This window comes from Acomys minous (assembly GCF_964271855.1).
Source record: "Acomys minous genome assembly, chromosome: 5".
NCBI lineage: Eukaryota > Metazoa > Chordata > Mammalia > Rodentia > Muridae > Acomys > Acomys minous.
In genome coordinates this window covers 22569580-22593795 of record NC_140494.1, presented here as the reverse complement: position 1 = coordinate 22593795, position 24216 = coordinate 22569580, and the positions used below count along the sequence as shown (strand labels likewise).

General features: G+C 42.5%; 1 protein-coding gene across 13 annotated transcripts in view; it reads right to left on the bottom strand.

The window, feature by feature from the left end:
* The window catches only part of KIAA1217, a 797280-nt gene that overhangs the window by 386687 nt on the left and 386377 nt on the right, over nt 1–24216 (bottom strand). Inside the window, exon 1 of one of the 13 annotated variants that reach the window (XM_084782819.1) lies at nt 16487–16848. The exons of the other annotated variants lie outside the window; for them this stretch is intronic. The gene's annotated coding sequence lies outside the window, so the exon portion shown is untranslated. Of the gene's footprint in view, nt 1–16486; nt 16849–24216 lie in introns of those variants that run through there. 13 annotated transcript variants of the gene reach the window in all.

The following is a 24216-nucleotide window of genomic DNA, read 5'->3' as shown; positions in this document are numbered from 1 at the left end:
AGATAAAAACTAATGCCTGTAAAACAGACATTTAGCCACCTACCATGAAGGTCAGCCGAGCTCCAAGGGTTTTACTCTTGCCCTGATTACCTGCTCCCTCCCTGACCCAGGCCCCCGCTGCAGACACCCTGCTGGTTTCCCAAGTGAGCCTTCTGCCATGAGCCCAGCTTGGAAGCCTACACTTTCCACCTTATTTTCCATTATTGCTCCATGCTTGACTTCAGCCAAATGGAACTAATTGCTATTCTTTATGCATCTGCTGTGTTTTTCTAGCTCCTCGATGTTTGTTCTGTGAGAAATGCCTGGAACAGCACTCCATCAGCCACCTGTGCTCCCCAGCCCAACCCGGCTCTCTGCAATCCAAATCTCTTTTATCTTTTAGGTGGATACTTCTGCTTTCCTTATGCACATTTCTACTCCACTGTGTTTTTTTTTTTTTTTCCTTACTTCTTAAAGCACTTTATCTGCCCTTCTTCTGTGAGAACTCTGCCAGATTCAAGTGTAAATATCACATTGAACAAATCAGCAACATTAGGCTATAGTCATTTAAAACACTGACTATCACTGCCCCTCTAAGGGTTCAGCTCTGCTTTTTCTCTAAACGGAAATTCAGGCAAAGCCATGGTTTTTCTGTTTGCTCCTACTTGTAAAAAATTCAATATTCACAGTAGTCTACAGAACACAGCCTCGACCCATAAATTAATAGCCCCATCCCAATCTTCATCAGCAGGCTATCACTCAAAGGTAACATGGTTGCACCGTCCTCAGTGGGCGAGCTGAGACCATGTTTGGCTTCTGTGTTCCTCATTGCATCCTTTATCATTCACTAATTGCTGCCTGTGTGCAACCTCCATCCCCAAGTTTTATGGAAAACAGAGGAGAGGGGCTGGGAAGATAGTTTCGGGGTTGACAGAACCAGAAAAGAGTGGGTTCCTTCTCCTTGGGGCCCTTCTTGTAAATCCTTTGGATGCTCTGTTCTATTCACTTAGGGATGTCAGTGACAACAGCTGGCTGCACTTCTCTCCTAGGAAGCTGGGGCCACCTCCAGCTCTTGTCTGCTAAGACCCTACCAAGCCTCTGGGCAGCTAGGCTTGGCCTTTTTGGGAACAAGTTGTTGAGGGGCAAGTTGAGTTAGTACCCGCAGCTATGTCCCTTTGTTGTGGCTATCTGAACAAAGTACTAGTCATGGAATGTCGTTTCTACACTTCTCATATTTGAACATCAGTCCACTTCTTCCAGGTCCAAAGAACTACTGGCCTCAGTCATGCTAGATTTTAAAGGAGATGGCAGACAGGTCATCCAGACCTCCTTCATAGGGATGACAGTGGAAAAGACAACACACACACACACATACACACACACACACACACACACACACACACACACACACACACACACACAGAGAGAGAGAGAGAGAGAGAGAGAGAGAGAGAGAGAGAGAGAGAGAGAGAGAGAGAAAGTAGAAATCCTTACAAAGCTCTCCTAATGTTCTCTTGGGGGCCTTTTATGCCTTCTTTGTGGCTGAGAAAGTTTTTAAGTTGATAGAACCCATTCTTCATTTTCCTTTGAAACCAGAGCCTTGATCTGCATTACCTCATTTTTGAATTTCCCATCTGTTAGAACTAAGAGACTCAGCTAAAAATTCCAGTTAAATACCTTGTTACCCAGCTACAGAGCAGTTATGTGGAAAGCCCGCCCCTCCTATAGACTGTGCTGCCCAAGGTTGGAGAGGATGGCTGGGTCATCCCACAGTCCTCAAAGCATACAACATTGAGCACGCTTCCCAATAGGCATTACAGAGCTAAAGGTCCCTGGAAAGGAAAGGAACAACCATGGAGCTACTATCTCACTGCCTTGATTATCCTCCTTTCAAAACCATGGTTTATGAGATGGACCCCTCCATCATATCCTATTTCCTTTCTGTTCTGCGGGCAGCTACGTATCATTTCCCAGCCTCCCTTGGAGTTGGGGGGGGGCTAGTGATTGAGTTCCAGTCTACAGAATGGGGCACAAGTGGACATACCACTTCCAAGAGACCTCCTAAGAAGTCCTCCATAGTTTTCCCACATTGGGGGACTGAATGCAGAGGGGAGGGCTTGCTGAGAATCAGACTGTACTTGGATGAGTGTTCATCTTCACACCACTAGAGTGTGTTGAGAGTCATATACCTTTAGAGTAAGAGGCCACCATGACATAGACATTGCCATTACAGTGATGCCTAGAGATACAGAGGGCAGCTTCTGAAAGCAAACCAAACAAGTTTTCTCATGAACCTTTTCCTCAACTCCTGTGAGAAAACACCTGAGGTCTATGTTCTCAAGTCAAGGAATATGGTCTATTCTTTCCTGTGGCAGCTCACCCACTCACTGAGAAGCTAAGGCATATACTTCATTTTTTAGGTTAAAAGATTTCATTTTATCAAAATGAAACACACAGAAAAAATTTTTTTCCTCAGCTCTGTGGGCTCAAAAGTCATTTTAATTAAAAAATATCATTGGTATGAAGGTGGGGAGTGGGCACAGTTGTGGAATGACAATGTGGGGACTTGGCTGCTTCTCTGCAGGGCTGCAGTTCAGGATGTGGTAGGCTGTATTTCTGGAATATGAGCAAGACAAGTTCATTCGACCATGCAAATTCAATTAGAAGCCTGGCCTCGTTTCCTGTGAAAGTGTGTTCTCTGCACTGTGCTCGCTCTGGCATTCCTTCCAAGCTTTCACCATAACAGTTCCATTTGTCCTTTAAATAACACAGGATTGGTAAACGTCTCTGGTGAAGGAGATGGAATTTGCACATCTTTCCTTCAGTGTTGTAAAGATAAAAATATCTTAAAAAAAAAAAAAGAAAAAGAAAAAGAAAGATCCCACAAGTAATCAAGAACAGACAAACTGTTCTTGCTGAATAAAAAATCCTAGGTCCACAGACCTTAAAAGAGTCTCCAAGTCCATCTTGAACCTTGGATGGTAATCTAGCTTTTAGTAAAATATAGGAAAGTAGTTTCATATGTTCTGCTTTTATCTGTTTCATTACTCAATAACAGTGAACCACGTATAAGAAAAGCGATGTTTTCCTATATATTTAAACTGAATCATTCCTATCTTTAGAGAACACATATATTCTGTCCCACCATGGACTATTCTGGTTGACTCATCATTCTCGGCCATCTTAAACTTTTATCCTTTAGGCAAGGGAAGATGGAGGCTTTATCCCTAGATGAAAAGATGGGGTTTAAAGAGTCATGTCCATCAATTGCTACATTGATTTATGGTATCTTTGGGAATCTTGAGGTAACCACAGAATTGCTGGAGATGTTACACAGCTACAAAGGTTGATGATGATGACCAGTCACATGTAATTGAACACATTTTTCAGCTATCCTAAGGTTGATACTATGGAGAACTTGCTGTGTGTTAGTCCGCAGGTACAGGAGAAGGTGGTCCTAACAGATGCTGTTCTGATTTGCTTAAGTGGCTTGAGGCCTTGTCTGTGATTGGTTGCTGGCTTGGGTACTAATTTCTTCATAGTTTTCCGTTGTTAGGGTCTCCAAATTATTCTGACAACTCTATGTGTTAGACCCCGGTTTCTGGAAGTTCATTTTGTGTAGGGAAGTTGGGTGCTATCACTTCCATTAACTGCTATGGTACAGATTATGCAAATTAAAGATTTATGGATCTGCATAAAATGTATAGGACATTAAACCTCAAATCTGGTTCCAGAAAAATAATGAAACATTGCCTTCCTAATGCTCAGCAGTCGTATGTCCCTATTTAGGAAACGAGAGTCGCTTGTATCTTTGATTCTAATAAAACTTCAAATAACCCAATAGCCTTGTTCAGTAAGTTTTCATGTAAAGGTTGACTTATAACTCATGCACAGAGGGAGGAAGGGATGTGCACAGAAAGGGATGGTGGGAAAGAATGATTAACAAGCTCCCAATGCTCTGCGAACTCTAAGGACCACAGCTCTTACTAAAGAGGAGGAAGAGGCTGTGGGAATTACAGGGAAGGCAGGATAGGGCAGATGGGCAGAGAAGCTCACGGCCTGGGATTCTGAAGCCCAAGGTTGTGACTCTATCAGAGCAAGAAAGCACCAATAAGATGCCACAAAAGGAGAAAGAATAAAACTCAGGAGAGGCTGAGGGCTTCATGGCCAATCTGGATAGGATGAAAGCAGTCCAAATTAGCACTCCAGGGGTGGATAAAGGAAGCGGTAAAGAAAGTGAGACAGAGAAGAGCAACAGGATGCTGATATACACAGGAGTAGACAGAGGTGGCAGGCCACATAGTCCATGGAGGGCTGTTTAAAACCAAGACTAACGTGCTGGGTGGTGGTGGTGGCGCACGCCTTTAATCCCAGCACTCAGGAGGCAGAGGCAGGCGGATCTCTGTGAGTTCGAGGCCAGCCTGGCCTACAGAGCGAGTCCCAGGGTAGCCAGGCCTACACAGAGAGATCCTGTTTCTAGTGGGGGAGGAATCAAGACAAAGGAACTTAAAAGTTTCAGAAGGAAAAACTGATTGTATATGTTAAACACATCTAAATGATTTTTACTGAGGACATATTCATACACCACTCAGAATTATGAGATTTGTAAAGCACCAATGGCCAAGTGGCACCTATATGGATCCTTTGAGACATTAATGCTGAGATCTTGGGTAGTGAGGGGCCCCCTTCCCCGGCATCCCAGTAAGGTGCTGATTACAATGACACTATTTATCTAGCACCCCAACTACATAAACAAGAGGCACCGGCTGCCAGTTCTCTGTCCTGCATCTCCTTTATTATCTCCACTTATTCCTCTACCACGCTGCAGCAAGGCCTCTAATTGAAAACATAAATTAAGCCCCCAAACACCAAATGCTCCTCAGAACTATATGCCTCAGCATTTTCTGTGCAGGGCAGGAGCTGCGTATTTCTCCCCAGCTCAGCATGGCCCACCTCCAGCACTTACTTCATCCCACAGGCCTCCGGGAAGACCAGGATAGCTACCCCACAAAAAGAGACAATGATTTCTTTGCTGGGGAAACAGACTGTACTTTAGCCACGGTGGGGTTAATTGGGATTCTTGAAAAGAGCTGGGTCTCTAATAGCCAAGGTCAGTGGGGATCTTGGTAGTGACTGCACAGGCAACAGCAGTAACGGTGGGGTGTAATTTACTCCGGAATTATTAACATGGTCAATGAAGGTGAAAAATGGAACTGTTAGTTACTGTTTACCTTTAGTCTCTGGCCCAGGCTTCTTGCCCAAGTGTGATAAACCTTTGTTCTTGGGGCTCCTGCTAATGGGCAGTGGAAGACTATGTCCCCTTTCTCCTGGGGCTTCTTGCTCATTAGTCACAGTCACCAATTAAAGACTTTGGTAGAGAACTAAGGGCTCTGCCAAAGTACATGGAAAGGCCTGCGAGCCACTTTGTAGTATCACATGGATGAATGAGTCCGCAGGCCATGCCAAGCCACACATCAGTGGGCTGTGTACACCCAGACAGAAGCAACAAAAACGGCCCGAGAAGTTGGACGTTTCTGGAACCCCTTTCCTTTTCACTCCAAAGGATAAAGATTTAAACTTTCTTCATTATCCTTGTTGATCCCAACTATGTTAAATGACAAACATGATAATTATTTTTAGAGCAAGCGACATGATCCAGGATGCAGCCCAGACTTGGTAATTTTCTAGAAACGGTTACTGACCTGTGCAGACCCTCCCTTGCAAAGATGAGGGGTCAAGTTGAGGTTAATGTTCTGGCAAACCATTTAGGACCAAGAATAACAACTGTTTGGTGAGGGATTTTTGCCATTGTAAACCACTGACAGGGGCTGGAAATGGTAATTCTTAATTAAGAAAATCACAAGATCAGCGTCTGGCCTCTCTTTGGGCAGCTGACAACTGGCCCCACCTCAATTCCAGCACAGAAAGAAACACAGCAAAGGGATGGATTTTGTCTTTGTAATGTTTTGTTTTAGATATTTAATCTAAAATAACAGGCTGCAGTGTTGGAAATAACCTTGGATACTGTACGCTGAAAGAATGTTTGTTATTTTTATGTGAATCTTGTGTTTTGATTTCAATTGTGTCTAACGACCGACTTAATACTAATTTGTTGATTTCAAAGAGAATGAGAAAGTGGCTTAAAACTGTGGCATGTTCAGAGGAGGTAATGAAACTAGTTATGTTTCATAAACATAATCATGTTTATGCAGTATGCAAAATAACTTTTAATAGAATTATTTCAATCAAAAGTTGTTTTATCATTTATGTATATGGGTGTTTTGCATGTATACCTGGGCCTGAGGAAACCAGAAGAAGGTATCAAATCCCTTAGAGCTGTATTTATAGATAGTTGTGAGTTGTGGGTACTGGGAATCTAACCCAGTTCTTCTGGGAAAGCCGCCCCCTCCAGCCCTCCAAATATTATTTTGCTTGCTGATGACACATAAATAATATTCTACTGGTTGAAAATGAAATAAGCTGAGATGTTATTCCATTGGTAGATAACTTGCCTGGCAGTCACAAAACCCTGGGTCCAACCCGTTGCACCAGATCAAAGTGAGCCTGGTGGCACGTGCCTATAATCCTAGCACTTGGGAGGTGGAGATGGGAGCATCAGAAGTTCAAGGCCGTCCTCAGTCGCATAGATAGCTGAGGCAGCTTGGGATATACGAGGTCCTAGCTCTGAAACAAATGAATACATAGAAAATTCTATATAATTGGTGATTAAAAATTTTGAGATGTCACAAAAATTCTATGTGGAAAACCAGATCAGAGGCATAGCAGCAACAAAAATGGTTGGGCACAGTTGCCTCCGATTCTTTAGATTTGTTGGGAGTTATGATAAATGGTAGGGATATGGGATGCATTTACAACAATTACATAGCCTTGTTGCCCGAGACTTGGCTTTAAACTGTACACAGTCTGTAAGATTTGTTACGACAATGTTTCAAAGTAGTAGAGAAATCATAAAATTCTAAGGCTAGAAAGAAATGTGGAGTTCTTCTTAAAACCCTCCAGATTTTAGGTAGTGCTGAGAACAGAACTCAGGGTCAGAGCAGGGTAGACAAGCACCCTATCACTGAGCCCTACTTTAAGCCATCTTAACAGCCCCCTTAAGAATCTGTCCTAGTCTGCTAAGAAACAGCAAAACCCATTTGCATTGTTTCAGAAAATATTATCTGTGTCTCTCCAGTCCACCCCATGAAACTTTTCTCTAAGTAGGACACAGCTCTTCCCTAAACCCCACCCCATAATTCTTGACACAGCAGACTGTGTCGGGTTTATTGCAGAGGTTCAAAGGAATGTACCTCCTCAGAGGTTATATAGCAATACTTCAGGGTTATATTAGCTTAATAATTTTCAAGCTGGTTTTTTGAAAAGTCTGCATTTCTACAGAAGCCAGCAAGAAAAGTGCACAGAAAATATGATTTGTGGAATTCTTAGATCCTTAAAAAAAATTTCATGTCAAAAAAAGTCAAAGCTCAAGTTTTTGTTTTACATTTTTTTCCCTCAAGAAAGGCGGAAAACTTTTTCCACCATAAACGCTCAGAAACAACAGATTTAAAAAAAAAAAAAGACATTATTCATTCAAATCCATTGCTAAGCTTGAGTCTCTGAGCGGGAGAGAGACCACCTGTGAGACACAGGTCAAAGAAGGAACAGTGTGGGCTGGAGAGATGGCTCAGCAGGCAAAAGCCTTTGCTGTTTTTCTGGAGGACTAGAGCTGGGTTTCCAGCGCTCACTGGGGCAGCTCATGACTTCTCTGTAATTCCAGCTTCAGGGCGTGTGACACCCTCTGTTGGCTTCTGTGAGTCCCTGCACATACATGGCATCATGGAGATACAAAAATTAAAAAAAAAAATAATAAAAAGAAATCTACTGCACTTAAAACAAAACAAACACAAACCAACAAGCCAACCCTAAGAAACAACAGCAGTGATGTACATTTAGGCACTTACAGTCTCGGTGACATGGAAGCTTTGGTCTGAACTCCACGCAGGAGTGGGGGACAGCTGGACATCCCCAAAGGGCATATGGTGACTCGTGTCTATAATCCCTGTATTTGGGAGGCTGAGGATTTCCATGAGTTTGAGGCTACATTGGGCTATGGGTGAGACCCTGTCTTTAAAAAAGGGGAGGGGGTAGAGGAATAACAGGAAAAAAGTCAATCTGGGGACAAGGCTTAGTTGGTAAAGTCCCTGCTACCAAGGCATGAGGCTAGGAATTCTCCCCCAGAATCCACGTAAGGAGCTGAGAGTGGTAGCACGCTTGAGATACAAGCAGTGGGGAGCAGAGACAGGCAGATTCCTGGATCTGCTGGTAGCCAGGCTAGCTGACTTAGTGAGCCCTAGTCAGAGACTATGTCTTAAAAACAGGGAGGATGGCTCGTGAGGTATATAACACCTGAAGTTTTCCTCTGGCTTCCATGTGCACGTGTGTGCGCGCCCACACACAACCTTCTGAACAAAGAACAGAAAAGAAGAGCAACATATGGACACAGATGGACGTGCTAACAGCATTCATATCTCTATGAAGCTGCCAAGAGAAAAGAAAGACAGTGTCCACTCAGAATCTAGAGCCAGGCTGTGTGTGGTCCAGGAAACTCAAATTAAAAAGCGAAACAAAGCAAAAACCAACTAACAAACAAACAAACAAAAAATAAAACTGATCTAAGGATTCACCTGTGATATAAGTTAAAAAAAGAAGAAGAAGAAGAAGAAGAAGAAGAAGAAGAAGAAGAAGAAGAAGAAGAAGAAGAAGAAGAAGAAGAAGAAGGGAAATGTACCTGACGAGATGGCTGGACCTACTCTATATAGTTTTACACAACTCCCTCCCCCACCTCCCTCTCTCTCTAAACTGTGGCATATACAACTGAAGATGAAATCAGGATCCTACATCATCAATCACACAGGGAAACAGTCAACTAGAAATAGTACATAGCCCTTGAATCCTACAAGATTATTTAACCTACATTTAAAATAACTAAGACTAAAAAGAATGAAAACTGTATGAAAAGAAAACTACAGAGTGAAAATAACATGTAGATGGACTGGAAATGAAAAGAGCAATTGAGTGAAACAGTTGATGGATGGAGGAAACAGCTGTTAAGACAGAGCTGAAGGCATAATTAATGTTCTACAAGGCAGCTTTAGGGAGATAACCAAGAATGTAGCACAGTAAGAGAAGTGAATAAATGCATCTGACAATTGGGCATGGTGGCATGTAATTCCAGCACACAGGAGACATTGGCAAGAGGACTACAAGATCGAGGTGAGCCTAGGCTACACAGTGGTACCCAGAATCAACATCAAATGATGGGAGTTAAGTTCACACATACATACATACAGAGAGAGAGAGAGAGAGAGAGAGACAGAGAGACAGAGAGAGACAGAGACAGAGAGACAGAGAGAGACAGAGAGAGAGATAGAGAAACAGAAAGAGGAAGGGAGGGAGGAAGTATAAAATGAACAAAAATTAATGTCTCATATGAATTTTTAGACAATGATAGAATTTTAAAGGGAAATATTAAGTTATATGCCTGGATATTCCCCAGAGTTGCTTAGTTATATAATTTCTCAGAGTTACAAAGAGAAAAATCTACAAAGAGCTACATCATATACTGAGTGGGATGAAGAGCAAAGACAAAATAGTCTGAAAAAGCAACAGGGGCGAGAGGCAAGAGCTCATAGGAACAACAGAAACAGTACAGTCCTCAAAGGCAAGACCAGTGACAGGAGTAGATGACGTGTCTTCAGTGCAGACGAGGAAACACTGCTGGTCTAGGAACATACATTCAACTAAAGTTCACTCAGCTCTTGAGGGTACTCACCATCCATTGACAGATCTAGAAAACCAAAGTGTTTTAAAGAATAATAAAAACTACTAAAGTTTGTGCAAGGCTGGCTTTAAAAGAAGAAAGGGAAGTGATGGCTATGGCAGTGTGACAAAAGGTGACAGATGTTTTGTCTCGGGTTTTTTGTTTTGTTTTGTGTTTTGAGATATAGTTTCTTCTTGGAACCCTGGCTATCCTGGAACTCTTTCTGTAGACCAGGCTGGGATTAAAGATCACTGCTCAGTAATGAGGAAGATTTTAAAAAGGCGACTATCCAAAAAAAAAAAATCTTTATTATGCTTTTGAAAAATCCAGGCAAAACAATCAGTTCTCTGCAGACATAATGTACAATTATTCAAGAAGAACCAGAAAGTGTGGACTGACCAAGACAAAAATGGAGTCAATAGCTAAAGTCTATTCACAGACACATAAATTGATCTTACCTGGAGCTTTTAGGCAAGATCATTCAGCATTCAAAGTAAAAGTAATTCTAACTGTAAAAACTATTTCATAGAGCAGAATGAACCAATTATATTTCCAGCTCATTTTCACGAGGTAAGAAAAATGATGCAAAATGAGCAAGAAAAATTACATGCCAGTTTCATTTATGAATATAAAAAGTCTAAGGAAAACGCCAGCAAGCTATATTTAGAATGATTTTTCTTTTTAAAAAAAACTGTAATCAAGTGAGAGTTATCTCAGAGTAGAACGGCTTAACTTCTGAAATTTTATTAATATAAGTCACCAATGAATCCATCAAGAGGCCATCCATCTTAATAATGAGAAGGGGTATGAAAAAATTCAAAATAGCTCCTTGATAAAACATTGCGATGAACAAGTCATAGTGGGAATCTGTCTTAACAACATAAACTATATCAAACAATAAACCCCGAGGCATTACTATTCCTAGCCTCAAAAAGTCAGGGCTACATTGTATAAAACCTAGAATAGGACAATGCTGCTGTTTAATGCTGGCTAAGAAGGTCTAATAATAAAGTGAGAAAACAGAAAAATATAAATACTACAAAAGAATGAACAGAACTCACACTATCTATGTGATGAAATTATTTATGTAAAATATTAAATAATGCAGACACATGACAAAGCAACACAGAGTGAGTAGGGTAGAGATAGAGGAGACCAGTGACTGAGTTGTACTGGCTCACTGAGTATTCATTGAAAGAGTATAAACACATCCCGGAACATGAATTCCAGGACGGCTTAACTATCCCATGAATTAAAAAGTAATCGTAAAACATCTGAAAAAATAGAGAAAGGTAACTTATCAAGTCACATGCAGCACATCATGTTAATATTTCTTGAATCTCAATCCACAAAATAAAATATTGATTGAGTTCTTACAAACATTTAAACTTCTATGTGATAAAAAGCATCACAAATAAACTGAAAAGATGTCATTCACTGGGGCGAGATATTTGCAAATCATATGCTGGCTCTTTAGAATTAATCTCTAGAGCATTAAAAAGAAAGAACATCTACAAACTGTACCTACCCAATTAAAACTGAGTAAAACCAAAACCACAACTGTGTGTGGTTTACTATTTTTTTTAAACATGGTTTCATCTAACCCAAAGCTGGATTTGAACTTCTGATACTTCTCCTTTTACCTCCCACGTGCTAGGATTCATAACCTTTTTATCACCTTTTGCAGACCTTTTATTACCTTTAATATATAACTTAATGGGAGGCTTGAGATGTTTAATAGCATTCTCAAAGCATTGGCTTTACTAGTGATCAGAAAGCCCTTATATCTATGAGATGAGCAGAAAGAATGTCTGATAACACTTAGTGCTGGAGAAGATGGGGGGCAGGGATTATAAATCAACTATGCATTAGAACCACCGGAGGAACTAAAACACCATCTCAGTTCCATCCCTGAAGAGACTCAGTCTAGGGCCAGGTGTGAGCAATAGTGACCTTTATATGTGTCTTGGGTGATTCTTATCTGTAATTAGGTTTTTGACTTTCAGTTCAACCTTGTTCATGCTGGACAAACCACTGCAGATCACAGGGTGGTGTCTCTAGGAAGGTGAAGACAGACATCCTCTTTAAGTCAATCATTCTATCTCTAGAATAACTCAAGTGATTCTCTCAAGAGGTTCTGGAACATGGGGCAGAGGATGTAGCCCAGCTGGTACAGTGTGTGCCCATCACTGCGTTTAAGTCATCAGCATCACATAAGCCAAGCATGGTGGTACACAGCTATAGACTCAGTATTCGGGAAGTGGAAGCAGGAATCAGGAGATCAAATTGTCAGCCTTCTGTACCTCTCAAGTGTGACGTGAGCCTGGGCTACACAAGACCCCGACTCAAAACAAAACAATGCAAAACACAACAACAAAAGCAGAAATTCCAGCAGAAGCATAAAAAGATCCAGGGACAGACCTTCGCAGCTTAAGTTTATACCAAAACAGAGTTAGTCTAAAGTCCTTTCAGTAGGAAAATGGATAATGGACCTTGAGCTATTTGCACATCCTGCTGTTATAATAAACAACTAGACACCTACACACCAGCATGGGTCATGCCTGAAACAATGCTGAATTTTAAAAAGTTACAGGAGTACATTAATGATACTTTGTGTGTTTTTAAGGTGTGAGCGCAAGACTATAACCACAGATGGCTATCCCCCATCTGCATCTGACACACACATACATACTCAGCTATGTCAGGACAATATTTATGTCAGGAGAGAGGGCAAAGAGAGAAGCTTAAGCTCACACTGTAATGAGCTTCATTTTAATTTATAAGTGATACAAACTAAGGGTGGGAAAATAAACATGTCCACTCGTGGCAGCTGGTTTGCAGATAGCTACGCTATGACTTCAGATGCACTAAAGTAATTGTTATCAAAAGATAAAAGAGCAATGTGATTGGTATGATTATGGGACAAATCTTCATTTTAAGAACCACTGCAAAAACTAACACTTTTAAAACATAAGAACTAAAAAAGTAAAAATAGTCCTTGCTCTTGCTTTACTTCTGTAGCTAATTAGTGGTATGTAAATCATTCCATTGGCTTTAGTATCTTCGTGCATAAGGCAAGGATGTGAGAGAAAGTATTCTAGAGCTTTCTGGGTTTAAATGTTGAAGAATCTAAAGCCGAGAAAGGTTAGTACCCATGTGGGTATCTCTTCTCTCTTCTTGGAGGTCATCTGACAAGTTTGTGCTTCACCTTGCAGTAGTAAGTTGGTCCTCAGATCTAATAATGATGAGCTACCTGATAAGCAGTACCCAACAGGGCAGTCAAGAAATCGTCCTTGAACTGGCAATGGGAAATCAAAGTGACAAACTCCATCAAGAGCAATGTAAAAACTCAGAAAGCTGTCACCTCTGTCACTGCATATCCAATGACATCCAGCCCCAAATCTAGACTTTTTTTTTTTTATGCACACACTTGTTGATTGCCTTTTTTCTTGAACTGTTGCTCATCTTATTTGTCGTATATCAATAAGATTTATGGATGTGGCATTATAGTAAAATTCCCTTAATATATTGTATGATAGAAAGACATAAAAATGTGACCTCCCCCCTTCATTAATTTGAAAGACTTCATTCCATCCTCTGAACGTCTTGTTTGCTTATAATGAAAACCTGGTCCAACACAAACAACTAAACACATTTGCTCACTGATGTGCTGTTTTCTTCCAAGAATTATGGCACTTTTAGCCAACAAGAGCTAATTATCCACAGAGCCCTGCCGAAAACAAAGCTCAGAAACACATGCCATGGGGTGAAGCCACACTTTCCATAAATACCGCTGCGGGGCTGAGACGATTTTGAAACCCCTGCTTCCAACAAGTGAAACAAGCCCTTACTCCTGAAGTCTTGATTCCCCACCCCCACCCCCCCACCCCCCACCTGATACCTGCTCTCAGCCATGCATTTTATGACAGACTCTCTTTGAATTAAAATAGCGCAGGAAGGAGGCTGCATAGTCTACGACCTTAGCGCTGAGACAGTAAGCCAGAAACCAAGGTACCAAACGCAGAAAGAATGCAGGTGGCAGTCGCTGGGAACGGATAGTCTGTTCTTCATCTGTCGGAAGCAGGTAAAGGAGGCGACCTCCGTTACCTGCATTGCGACTGAGTGGAGAAAGACAAATGCCATGAGCATTATTGAATATTAGCTTTGCACCTGACAGCTGATGGCAGTTGTCATCAATCGCTTGGTGTCCTCATCATTTCATCATCTCCTGCTGTGATGGATGGGGGCTGGTCCACTGGATGTCAATGAAGGAGCTACTAAAAGCGCAAAAGACCAAACCAAACCAAACAACAAAAACAAACAAACAAACAAACAAACAAATAAACAACCCGCCTGCTTTATAAAGGAAAGCTGCATGAGATGGTGGGAAAAGAAGCCCAATAGGCATTCTGGGTCAGCAAGGAGCTAACAGGATGCTCAGTGGAGGGAGAACATCAAGCAAGCAAAGGCTGGAGTGGCAGCTCCGAGGGTAGTGTTCTCCGGAGAGCCTCAGGATCAGAGTTTGGGCCCCTAGCACTTAAGGCAACACTGGTGGCTGTGAGGAAGTCAGATTCAAGGCTTGCTCGGCACTCCACATGGGCTTCTCTTTCCACTTCTTTTTCTCTTTGGGATTTTGGCCCAGAGTCTATACACACTCTTTCTGACACTCCAGGCTTTCTTACTTTCTCTCTGAAGCCCTTCCCTCATCACTCCACCAAGCAGCTCCTATGGACTTCCAATGCAGAACATTTCTCAGACTCCAAGACAGACATGACTTTCTTCCTTCTCTCTCTCTCTCTCTCTCTCTCTCTCTCTCTCTCTCTCTCTCTCTCTCTCTCTCTCTCTCTCTCTCCCCACCCGCCCACCCCCAGGCAACTGCCAAAACTTAAAGCTTGCAAGCTCTGGAGTTTTTGCTCTCACAGTCTAATAAAACGGTCTTTGAACTTCCTTTTGAGACCATTTAAAAAATTCATTTATTAGTGAGACTTAAAGCCATCCCCAGATTCCCAGGCAAACACAAGAGGAAAAGAACACCCAACGAGCCACTCCTCCCCTGGTGACAAGGAGCAGAAGTAGAGAACAGTTTACTTTTTTCTCTTCGTGGTGCTTGGATGAGACCAGTGGCCTGGCACACTCCAGGCAGCTGCACTTCAAGTGAGCTACAACCCACCCCTACCCTCCACCAATATGGCCTCAGAGGATGCGTACTGGCTATCCATAAGGAGGGCCTGCCAGCCATCACTGTGACCCATAAAAGCCAGTACAAACCCCTAAGACAAGGAAACCAGGATGAAGCTAAGTTGTCTGAAAGTGGCAAAGAGCACCTTGATTTTATTTCACTTCTCACAGCTCCCAGATGACTGTCCCCCATCCTTTAAGTGTGGGTTTGTGGCCATCCACGGTTATACCACTGGCACCGATGCCCACGAAAGTGGGCCACAGATTGCTGTTGCTCACAGCAGGCCTTTGACCTAGGACCACACTGAGCTGCTATGCACCCTGGAGGGGGAGATTTAAAGGGCAGCTATTAGAAACGCAGTGATGCTCTCTGCTGAGTAGAAATGACAGATGGACCGGCACATAATGATCTCTAGCTGAAGGGCTTACACAGTAACCGGGCTGGGTTTGAGAGCATTTGGCTCTGAGGAAAGAGGAGGAGTAGGGACTGTTCTTAGAGGGGGAGGTAGAGGGCATCCAAACACAAGCAGAGGACGGAAGGGAGGACACAGGAGGATGCTTCGACCATCATGGTTTCTTCCTTTTTTAAATGCTTTCGTCTAAACCAGCTGGTTGTAGCAAAATGGGCTGCTGATGAGGGCTTGACTGGAGAATAAGGACGAGGAAGTAGAAGAAACAGTGACAGCCCATCCCCTGCCCAGATAGCCATAAGCCGGTACAAGCAAGCATCAGGAAAGTATTACACTCACACAGAAGGACAGAGGGATGAGTGTGGGTGAGAAGACAGGAGTCTGGGCAGGACAAGGATACCTCAGTCACCTTTGGATGGCACAGTTTTCTACTCACCACATAGGCACATTCAGCTAGATGGGAGTCACAGCTCTAGACTTTAGGAGTCTTAAGCTCCCTCACCAACCCCGCCCCCTCATCCCCCATCAACTTACTATTGTAGCCACAGAAAGGTAAGAGCTGCTGATATCTTTTAATGTTCCAGCTCCCTGCCCGTTTGTTCCAGGCTGGAGCAATTTCCTCCAGCACTTGCCAAGTGACTCCGTGGAATCTTCAAGAGGGGTTCACAAAGGTCGGAGCTTTGGCCACTTTCACTTTCCATATTTACCTAGCCTTCAGCAAATCCAGAAAAGTCAGCCATTTGATAATGCATGCTAGGGCAGCAATGTACTCTTTGGGAGAGTTCCACCCCCTTCCTTATTTTCTAATTTAAAATATAGTTTATATTACTAGAGGAAATGAGCCAAAAGATATTCACTTGTAATGTTAATGAAATTAAATTTTTCCCGACAGGACAACATAAGCATGCCTACACGTTACCTGCGAAATGGTACCAAGAGCAGAAAATTCTGTGTTGAATCTTGTAATTAATTTATGGGCTGGCAAATCGTTTTACTTATATTTATACTTGAACTGATAGCTTTATTGAGACTACAACAGGCAAACGATGCTTCTTATTAAGGGAGTAAAGGAAGAAAAACAAAAAAACAAAGTACTTACCTGCAGTGATAATTTTAAAGTAATCTTGAATTTCAAATTAGGTTCTTTTGTTCATGAAGGACTAAGCTAGCTATAATCCTTTGGATCACAAGGTATGCGCTGGAAATCCACAGGGCAAGTCTTTGAGAAATCTTCCTTTTATATTTATTTCGCCAAACAGCCAAACTATTAGGAAGCGATTTTTAAAAATGTCTTTAAAACGGGGTGGGGAGCAACAGAAAAATGAAAGGGGGTAAAAATCAGAACGTAATCCACAAAGGAAGGGTAAGCCTTGTCTAAACCTCAGAAGGAGACCTGTCCTGGCTGTCGGCGTGCGAAGCGTCCTCTGGCCTTCCCGGTGACATTTCCCACCACTCAGCCTCGTTGTGTTACAGCAACACGAGGGTGTTTGGAGAGAAATGAACTCATCCTCGAAGTTCCTCTAGTAAAGGAAAACAGATGGAGGATTTCCTGCCGAGGACTCCCCGCCGAGGCACGGAATCAGGGGGTGTGGGGTTTCCGTGTGAAGTCATTTTTTTTTTCTGGACTCAGCTTTGAGTCCTCATGTGTTGCCTTGTGCTAGAAAACACATCTCATCTCGCCAACACGGATGACATGCAGGAAGCTGGTAGACACAATCTGAAGACCCTGCTTGTCACTATCCGCATTTCAATTTCGTGTCTTCACTAGGACCGCGTAAAGATACTTAAGGGCCTTTTGCTGGTAGACCCCTCCCTTCCTGGACCTGTCCTCCTTGCCTCGTCACCTTCACTCCCAGAGTTCTTTCCTGATACAATGCCCAGGAACACACATGTTGAAATTATCTTAAATGTCACCCAGGTTTTCTTTCTTCCTATGCAAGTGTAGTCTAAATGCAGCCTATTTTACAATAGGCTCTGAACACCATGGCTGGCCCTCCATTGTATCAGATAAAAAGCAAGAATGAAGTTCTTACTCAGAGCTATCGAGTCTACCCACAGACTGTTGATCTCTAGATTGAAAAACAAGCCCCAAACTCACCTTTAAAATTAAAATTAAAATAGAGAACAAACCCCAAACCAAACAATAGACAAACAAAAAACCCACTCTCCATACTGGGTGGTGGTGGAGCACACCTTTAATCCCAGCACCCAGGAGGAGGCAGAGGCAAGCAGATCTCTGTGAGTTCAAGGCCAGCCTGGTCTACAAGCAGAGTCCATGACAGCCAAGGATACAAAGAGAAACCCTTCCTTGAAAACAAAAACAAAAACAAAAAACAACCAAATCAACCAAACAAAAAATGACAAAATCCCCCAAACCACTAGTTTTGGTTTCTTCCTTCCACATCACTAAGTATAAAGATACAATATCCCTCACAGGAGGTCTTAACTTACTGATATAACAATCTTAACAAAGCATCAACCATCTATTTATTTCAATTAGCCCCGCCCAACCCTTAAATCCATCCCTGTCTTTGCATACTGCAAACTGTGTAAGTTAGCCCTCCAGAAATAAGCATCACGGCTGGCGAGATGGCTCAGCGGGTGAAAGTGCTTGCTGAGCAAGCCTGACGACCTCAACTCAGATGCCCAGAATTCATGGAAAAGCCAGACATAGCTGCATGTATTCATAATCCTGGCACTCCTCCAGTGACATGGAGGTGGAGACAGAATCCCAGGGCTAGAGTATGGCAGCATAGTGGCAAACAGCAGCGATTCTGTCTCAAACAAGGTGAAAGCTGTGAGGAGCAACAGTAGGCTCTCCTATGACTTCCAGTGAGTACATACATGCACACACAAACAAATTTGAAAAAGTTTTAAAAAGAAAAAAAAAAAAAGAAAAAAAAGAAAAGGTATCAGCTTCTCTCTTTCCTGGTCAGTGTCTAAGTGGAGTCATTGTTGTGGGGTCCAGTTGAATGTCAGAGTAAGAAGTGAAAGAGGCAGGGGTGGAGGGGATGAGGGAAGGGTGTGTGTTGTGTGTAGAGTGATGACCTGTCCCAGGGACGAGGCCTTTGGAAACCTTTATAGCCTTAATGAAGCTTGCCTGGCGAGGCAGAGGAGTGGCTCAGCAAGGAACGTGTTTGCTGTACGAAGCATAAAGGCCACCCCCAGATTCCGCTTAAGAGCCAGGTGGCTGTGGTGCCTTCTTGCAACCCCAACGTTCACAACGCAGACAGAATTCTCTGGAGCAAGCTAGCCAGCTGAAGAAGTGAGCTTCGAGGTCAGAGAAAGACTTGTTTCAATATATAGTGACCAAAGAAGACACGACATTAACGTCAGGCTTACCCACAACACACTGGCAGACACATGCACATGTAGCTACACAAATGACCACCTATACACACATGTATAACACACGCATACACACACACACACCTACACACACACACAAGCAAAAAGGATTGCCTAGAAGAATGTGCTATACTGAACCTTCACAAATGAAGATCCTAGTCTAGATGAGCCCACTATATGTATAAATAAAGTTTTATTAGAACATATGTATGCCTATTTCTTTTGTAGTACTTTTAGTTGCTTTTTATGCTATAATAGGTCTTGTTACAACAGAGACAGCACGATCCACAATGCCTTAATATTTTTCTGTCTGGCTCTTTCCAGAAAAATCTTACAGACATTTATATATCAGAGAGTCACTATAAAACTACAGAATTGCTTGACATTCTTTCTCTGAGCTATATTGTCAGAAATGTGGTGTAAGGATGGTGGTGAGCACAGAGTTATTCCCTGTTATTTCCAGGTGAATGTGGCAAGTAGGCTGTTTGGGGGATTTGGTTTGGGGAATCTCAAACTCCCAAGATAATACCTATCAGACCACAGGGTTGGGGTACAGGCTGACAGAAGACAAATCAAATGTTCAGGCGAAGCAGGGAGCTAGTTTAGCAGGGCTGAGCTCTTAAGAACCCCTGAAGCATCAATGGAAGAAATGTGAAGACCAATACAATTATGTATAGGAACATGGAAGGGGCCAGTAGCCGGAAGTGAAGAGGTGAAACTAAGGGAAGATGGGTACCTTCTTTCTGATGGCTCCATGGAAAGGCTACAAAATTACCCTAACTTGACCCTGAATTCTCCTAATTTTAAAGCTTAAAGCCCTGCCCTGAGGAATGTGGGTCACTGCACCCAGGCCTGGAAGTCTAGCAGCTTTGTCGGTACAGGGCCCCTTAATGCCTAGGAAGCTCAGAGAAGACACAGGAAGCCACCCTGGTGCTACTGGGGCTGCTGGAGAAAGGCTGGGCTTCTGCTCTCAGTGAGCTGGATGGTCTGGCTCGGAGAACACAGTATGTGAACAGGAAGAACGCAATCCCAGAACAACCGGAAAGCGAGTGTGAGGTTATCTGTGCTGCCGGACAGTGTCTGCTTAGCCTTTTCACCCCAAAGCTAGCCTGCACTTTTCCAGAAGAGCTGACTTGTCTTATTTGATGACTGCTGCTTGTCTTGAATTCTATGCTTTGGTTTCCCCAAACTTCAGCGCTATCTAAACAAAGCTTAGTTTTCAAGCATAACTCCCAGTGATGAACGTGGTCTTGACTTCCTGGATCCCATGAATGGAGCTATCTTTTCCTCCACTGATAAGTCAGCTCACGAGTAATATTTGAGTTGCTACCACGTGCCAGGTACTATGTTGCACGTTGTAAAAAAAAAAAAAAAAAGATCCAATTAGATAGGCGAAACCTCCGACCTCTTGGGCAGTAAAGACCATCACGGACATGCACAGATAGTTTTAGATTATAAGTCACTGGAAGAAATAAGCCAAGTGGCACAAAGCAAAGGACCTGGGCAGCGATGAGAATATTAGGAAGGTGGTTACGTGGTCATTTCTGAAGCATTTCAGGTGAATATTGGAAGCGGAGATAAGAGCTGGCTGTGCAGTGAGCTAGGACGGTTTAGTTAAAAACAAAACAAAACAAAACTCCAAAACCAACCAACCAACCAAACAAACAAACAAAAAAGGTAGGGAGCAACGTGGCACATTCCCTAACTCAGAGAGCCATCCTCTGGTGTGGCTCAGTGGGCAAGTGGGGGATGGTAAGTGATCGGCGGGGCCCTGATGGTGAGCTCTGTTCTCAGAAACAGGCTTGGGCATCTTCCAAGGGCAAGGTGAGGGTCTAAGCAAAGGAATGCGTGCTCCGTGTGTTTCTCTAAAGGGATTTCTCCAGCCCCGTGGCTGAGAATGGAATGTTGAGAGAGGGCACGAGATCAAACAGAGGGGTGGGTGTTGGGAGGCGCTTACCTACATGGGTCTCCAGGGGACCAAATGTTTGAGACAAACTGCCGAGATGGGACCTGTGCCTGCTGCGATGGTGATGGGGACTGATCCCACAGCACTGTTGCCTTTGAAATGTTTCAGTTTCGCCCATGCGAGGTAAATTCTGAGGATGGGGGTCTCATCTTCCTTGACTCCTGCTCATGCCTAGTGCAGAGAAGGCATGCATGATTCTGTGGCTGTATGCTAGGCGCCTTGATCACGTGACTGCAGCTGCAGCTGGGCAAATCTCTGCGTAAGGACGGAACTGGTGGTTCTGCAAAAAGCCCTCCTCTAGAATTTGAGTACTTTCATAGGTTCTGCTGATTATCCAAAAGGACACCTATAACCCCAGTACTTAGGAGGTTGAAGCAGGAGGATTGCTATGAGTTCAAGGTAAGTCTGACCTATATAGGGGCAAGCCCTGCTTTTTAAAAAGGGGGGCTTTCCTATTCAAACCACTACAAAAAGCAAGCAAGCTAATGTGGGTTTTAGATGGAAGTCAGACATGTTGACCTTGCAGCAGTTAAGTACAAGCAAAAAAGGCTTAGCAGTCACCCGACTCACATGAAGCCAGGTAAGGGTAGCTGCAGTTTGTTGCCTCTTTAGCTGTACTCTGTCATTCATGGTACCACGACATACAGGTGCCATTTTTCTAATGCTTTATTCTCAGCCAATATTAAACTAATAGGAAAATACCCTTAACTAACTCAAGTCAACTATATTTTGGGAAAAAAACCTCCTCGCATAAACGTGTGTTTCAAAAACACTCCCCTGAGGGTTTTTCTGCCACACACATTTCCTTAGTATTTACCAGTGGAGGACATGAGTCCATACAGAAGAGAAAAGTCAGGCAAAGTCATAGAAACTGACACACTTCACTCCCGGCAGGACGTTTTATGTTTCACAAATCAAAAAAAAAAAAAAAAAAAAAAAAAAAAAAAAAGATTTAAGCTATTTTCAGTACCTTTTTTTTTTTCTAGTTCAATAATATCTGCTCCCTTAAATCTGAAGGAACGGGTATTTTTCTCCAAAACATGAATACTTAGATGACACAACAAAATACAGCCTTGGGGTAGAGAGCCTTTTCCTATGAGCACAGGAGGAAGGGGGTACTGTGCTCCACTAGACAAGAACCCATTCTGTCAAAGCTATTTCATTGATTTTCATTGTGTATATCTTGCCACAAAAGTGCCAATGTCCAAGCCACTAGCCTCTTTTTAGTCCAACAACCAAACTGTACACAATCACGTGTGTATACCACAGCCCGTTTTGGGGGAGAACCATACAGGGCCTTGTGTTGTAGCTCCTGTGGGGCTGTGGTGGGGACAACGAGACAGCTATATAGTTTATGTTCTCATGGCACACAGGAATGGTATTATGTACTGAGTAGGGAGCATTAAAAATAGCTCTCAGTATAAACAAACCACACAATGCATTACTCTTGGCATGTGTTAATGTGTCATTGAAAATTAGTTCAAGCTGATCCCACAGTGGCTCGGGCTAGTGATCCCAACACTCGGGAGGGCAGAGGCAGGTGGATTGCTACGAGTTCAAGGCAGCCTAGTCTATGAAACACATCCAGTACAGCCAAGGCTACACAGAGAAACCCCGTCTTAACAACAACAAATAAATAAATAGAAGAAAGAAAGAAAAGAAGAAAGAAAAAAAGAAAGAAAAGGAAAATTAATCTAAAACCACTGTAGATGGAATTTGAATATTTAAGTTGTAAGAACGTATATAGAAATCATTACAAAACATGTCAAATCTGAAATAATTCTAGAATAGATTTTGGTGATTAGCTACTACTAGGTCGCCTCATTTTCCATCTCTGCACAGAGGTGGGGAAATCTGCATTGCTCCAACCTAAAAGCATTTTCCCCATAGAACTTACAAATTCAAAATCATAATGGAGAAATATTCCTGGCACAGTGAACACCTAAAACTTATACTATTTTGCTATTTGGCAGTATTTCAAAACCCAACAAGGATGTATAATCCATTTCTTTTAGGTAGAAAAATTAAGACAAAAAAATACCTCAAAAATAGGGTTGATTGGTTTTTTGTTTTGTTTTGTTTTAGGTCTACAACCCCCCCAAACAAAAACAAACAAAAAACAAAAACAAAAATACCCCCAAGACCCCAAGAGCCACAGGCTTATAGGAAAAAACGTTATTGGTGAAGACATGTGTAAGTATACCTTAGTTTCCTTATGTATTTTTTTTCTAGCCACATAATTGCAAAAATTCATTATACCCTGAAAGGAATGTCTAGTAATTTAAATCATGATTTTTTTTGTTTAATTACAACAGTTATTAATAGTTCACATAAACTCTTTTGAAAGACAGATCATAACATTTTCTGGGTGTCAGAGGCCAGGGCGGAGGAGGTGGCTCAGAGGACCTGAGTGTGTATTGCTCTCGTAGAGGGCTGCAGCTCAGTTCCGGCACCCATGGGTCAGCCCCCTGTCCACAAGCTGCAGGGGACCCAGCGCCCTCTTCCAGCCTCTGTGGACACCTAACACAACACACACTCCCTGTACACAATTTTTAAAAATTAATATAAAAATTCATAGGCTAGATTACTTAGGATTTTTTTTTTCATATGGACAAGGGAAATCTCTGAACATCAGCAGTGAGTTCTCAGGTGACAATAGAGCAACTGACCCACCGGCCTCAGACAGGTGACTCAAGACCCATCGCTTGCTTATATAAACTCAATACTAACTGTCCCCAAGGTCCAGTGTTCATCTCTTCAGCACTTGGCAACTATGTAAAAACGTGCGACTGAAACCAGCCTTCCCAAATCAAGATAAACTGACTTATCAGCAACAATCAAACAGAGATTTTATTTCCAGTTTCCTCAATTCCAAATAAGAATCAAGCCTCATTCACGTTGATAGTTACTTATTCCTTCCTGGACCTTTTATGAGCTCTACAAATTTCTGGTTAGTTTTTTTTTTTTTAAATTATTCCTGCATCATTTTTTCCTTTCATCATATTTCCTTCACACCTAGACATTTTTTCCCTCTTTTTCTTCTGAGCGTCCATCTGGGATTCCTGTTAGTCCCGGATTCCCAAGGGCTCATTCCTACCTTACCCTCGGTTTCTTCAGTTTCTATCTATTTCTCATGTCCTTTCTCTTCTCTAGCACAAGCAAGCCACAGAAAATAACTGGCAGATGGTGGGAACCACATGAAATCATAAAGCAGAGAACATTGAAACATTTCCCAATAATATATCCAGTGAGGTCAAATAGACAAACGAAAAAGGAGACCTCCAACCAATTGGAAGTTTGTAAAATTGAAAGAATATATAGGGCAACATAGTGATCCCAACTGAAGTCGGACAAAACAGTTAGTGATGATAAATAAGGAAATTACCCATTGTGGCAGTTTTGGCTGTCACTCACTGTACTGACCCTATGCCTTAGATTGGCAGTTAAAATGTCAAAGTCAGGATTGGGGAGAAGGCTCAGAGGATAAAACACTCATCTTCATGTATGAGGGTGAC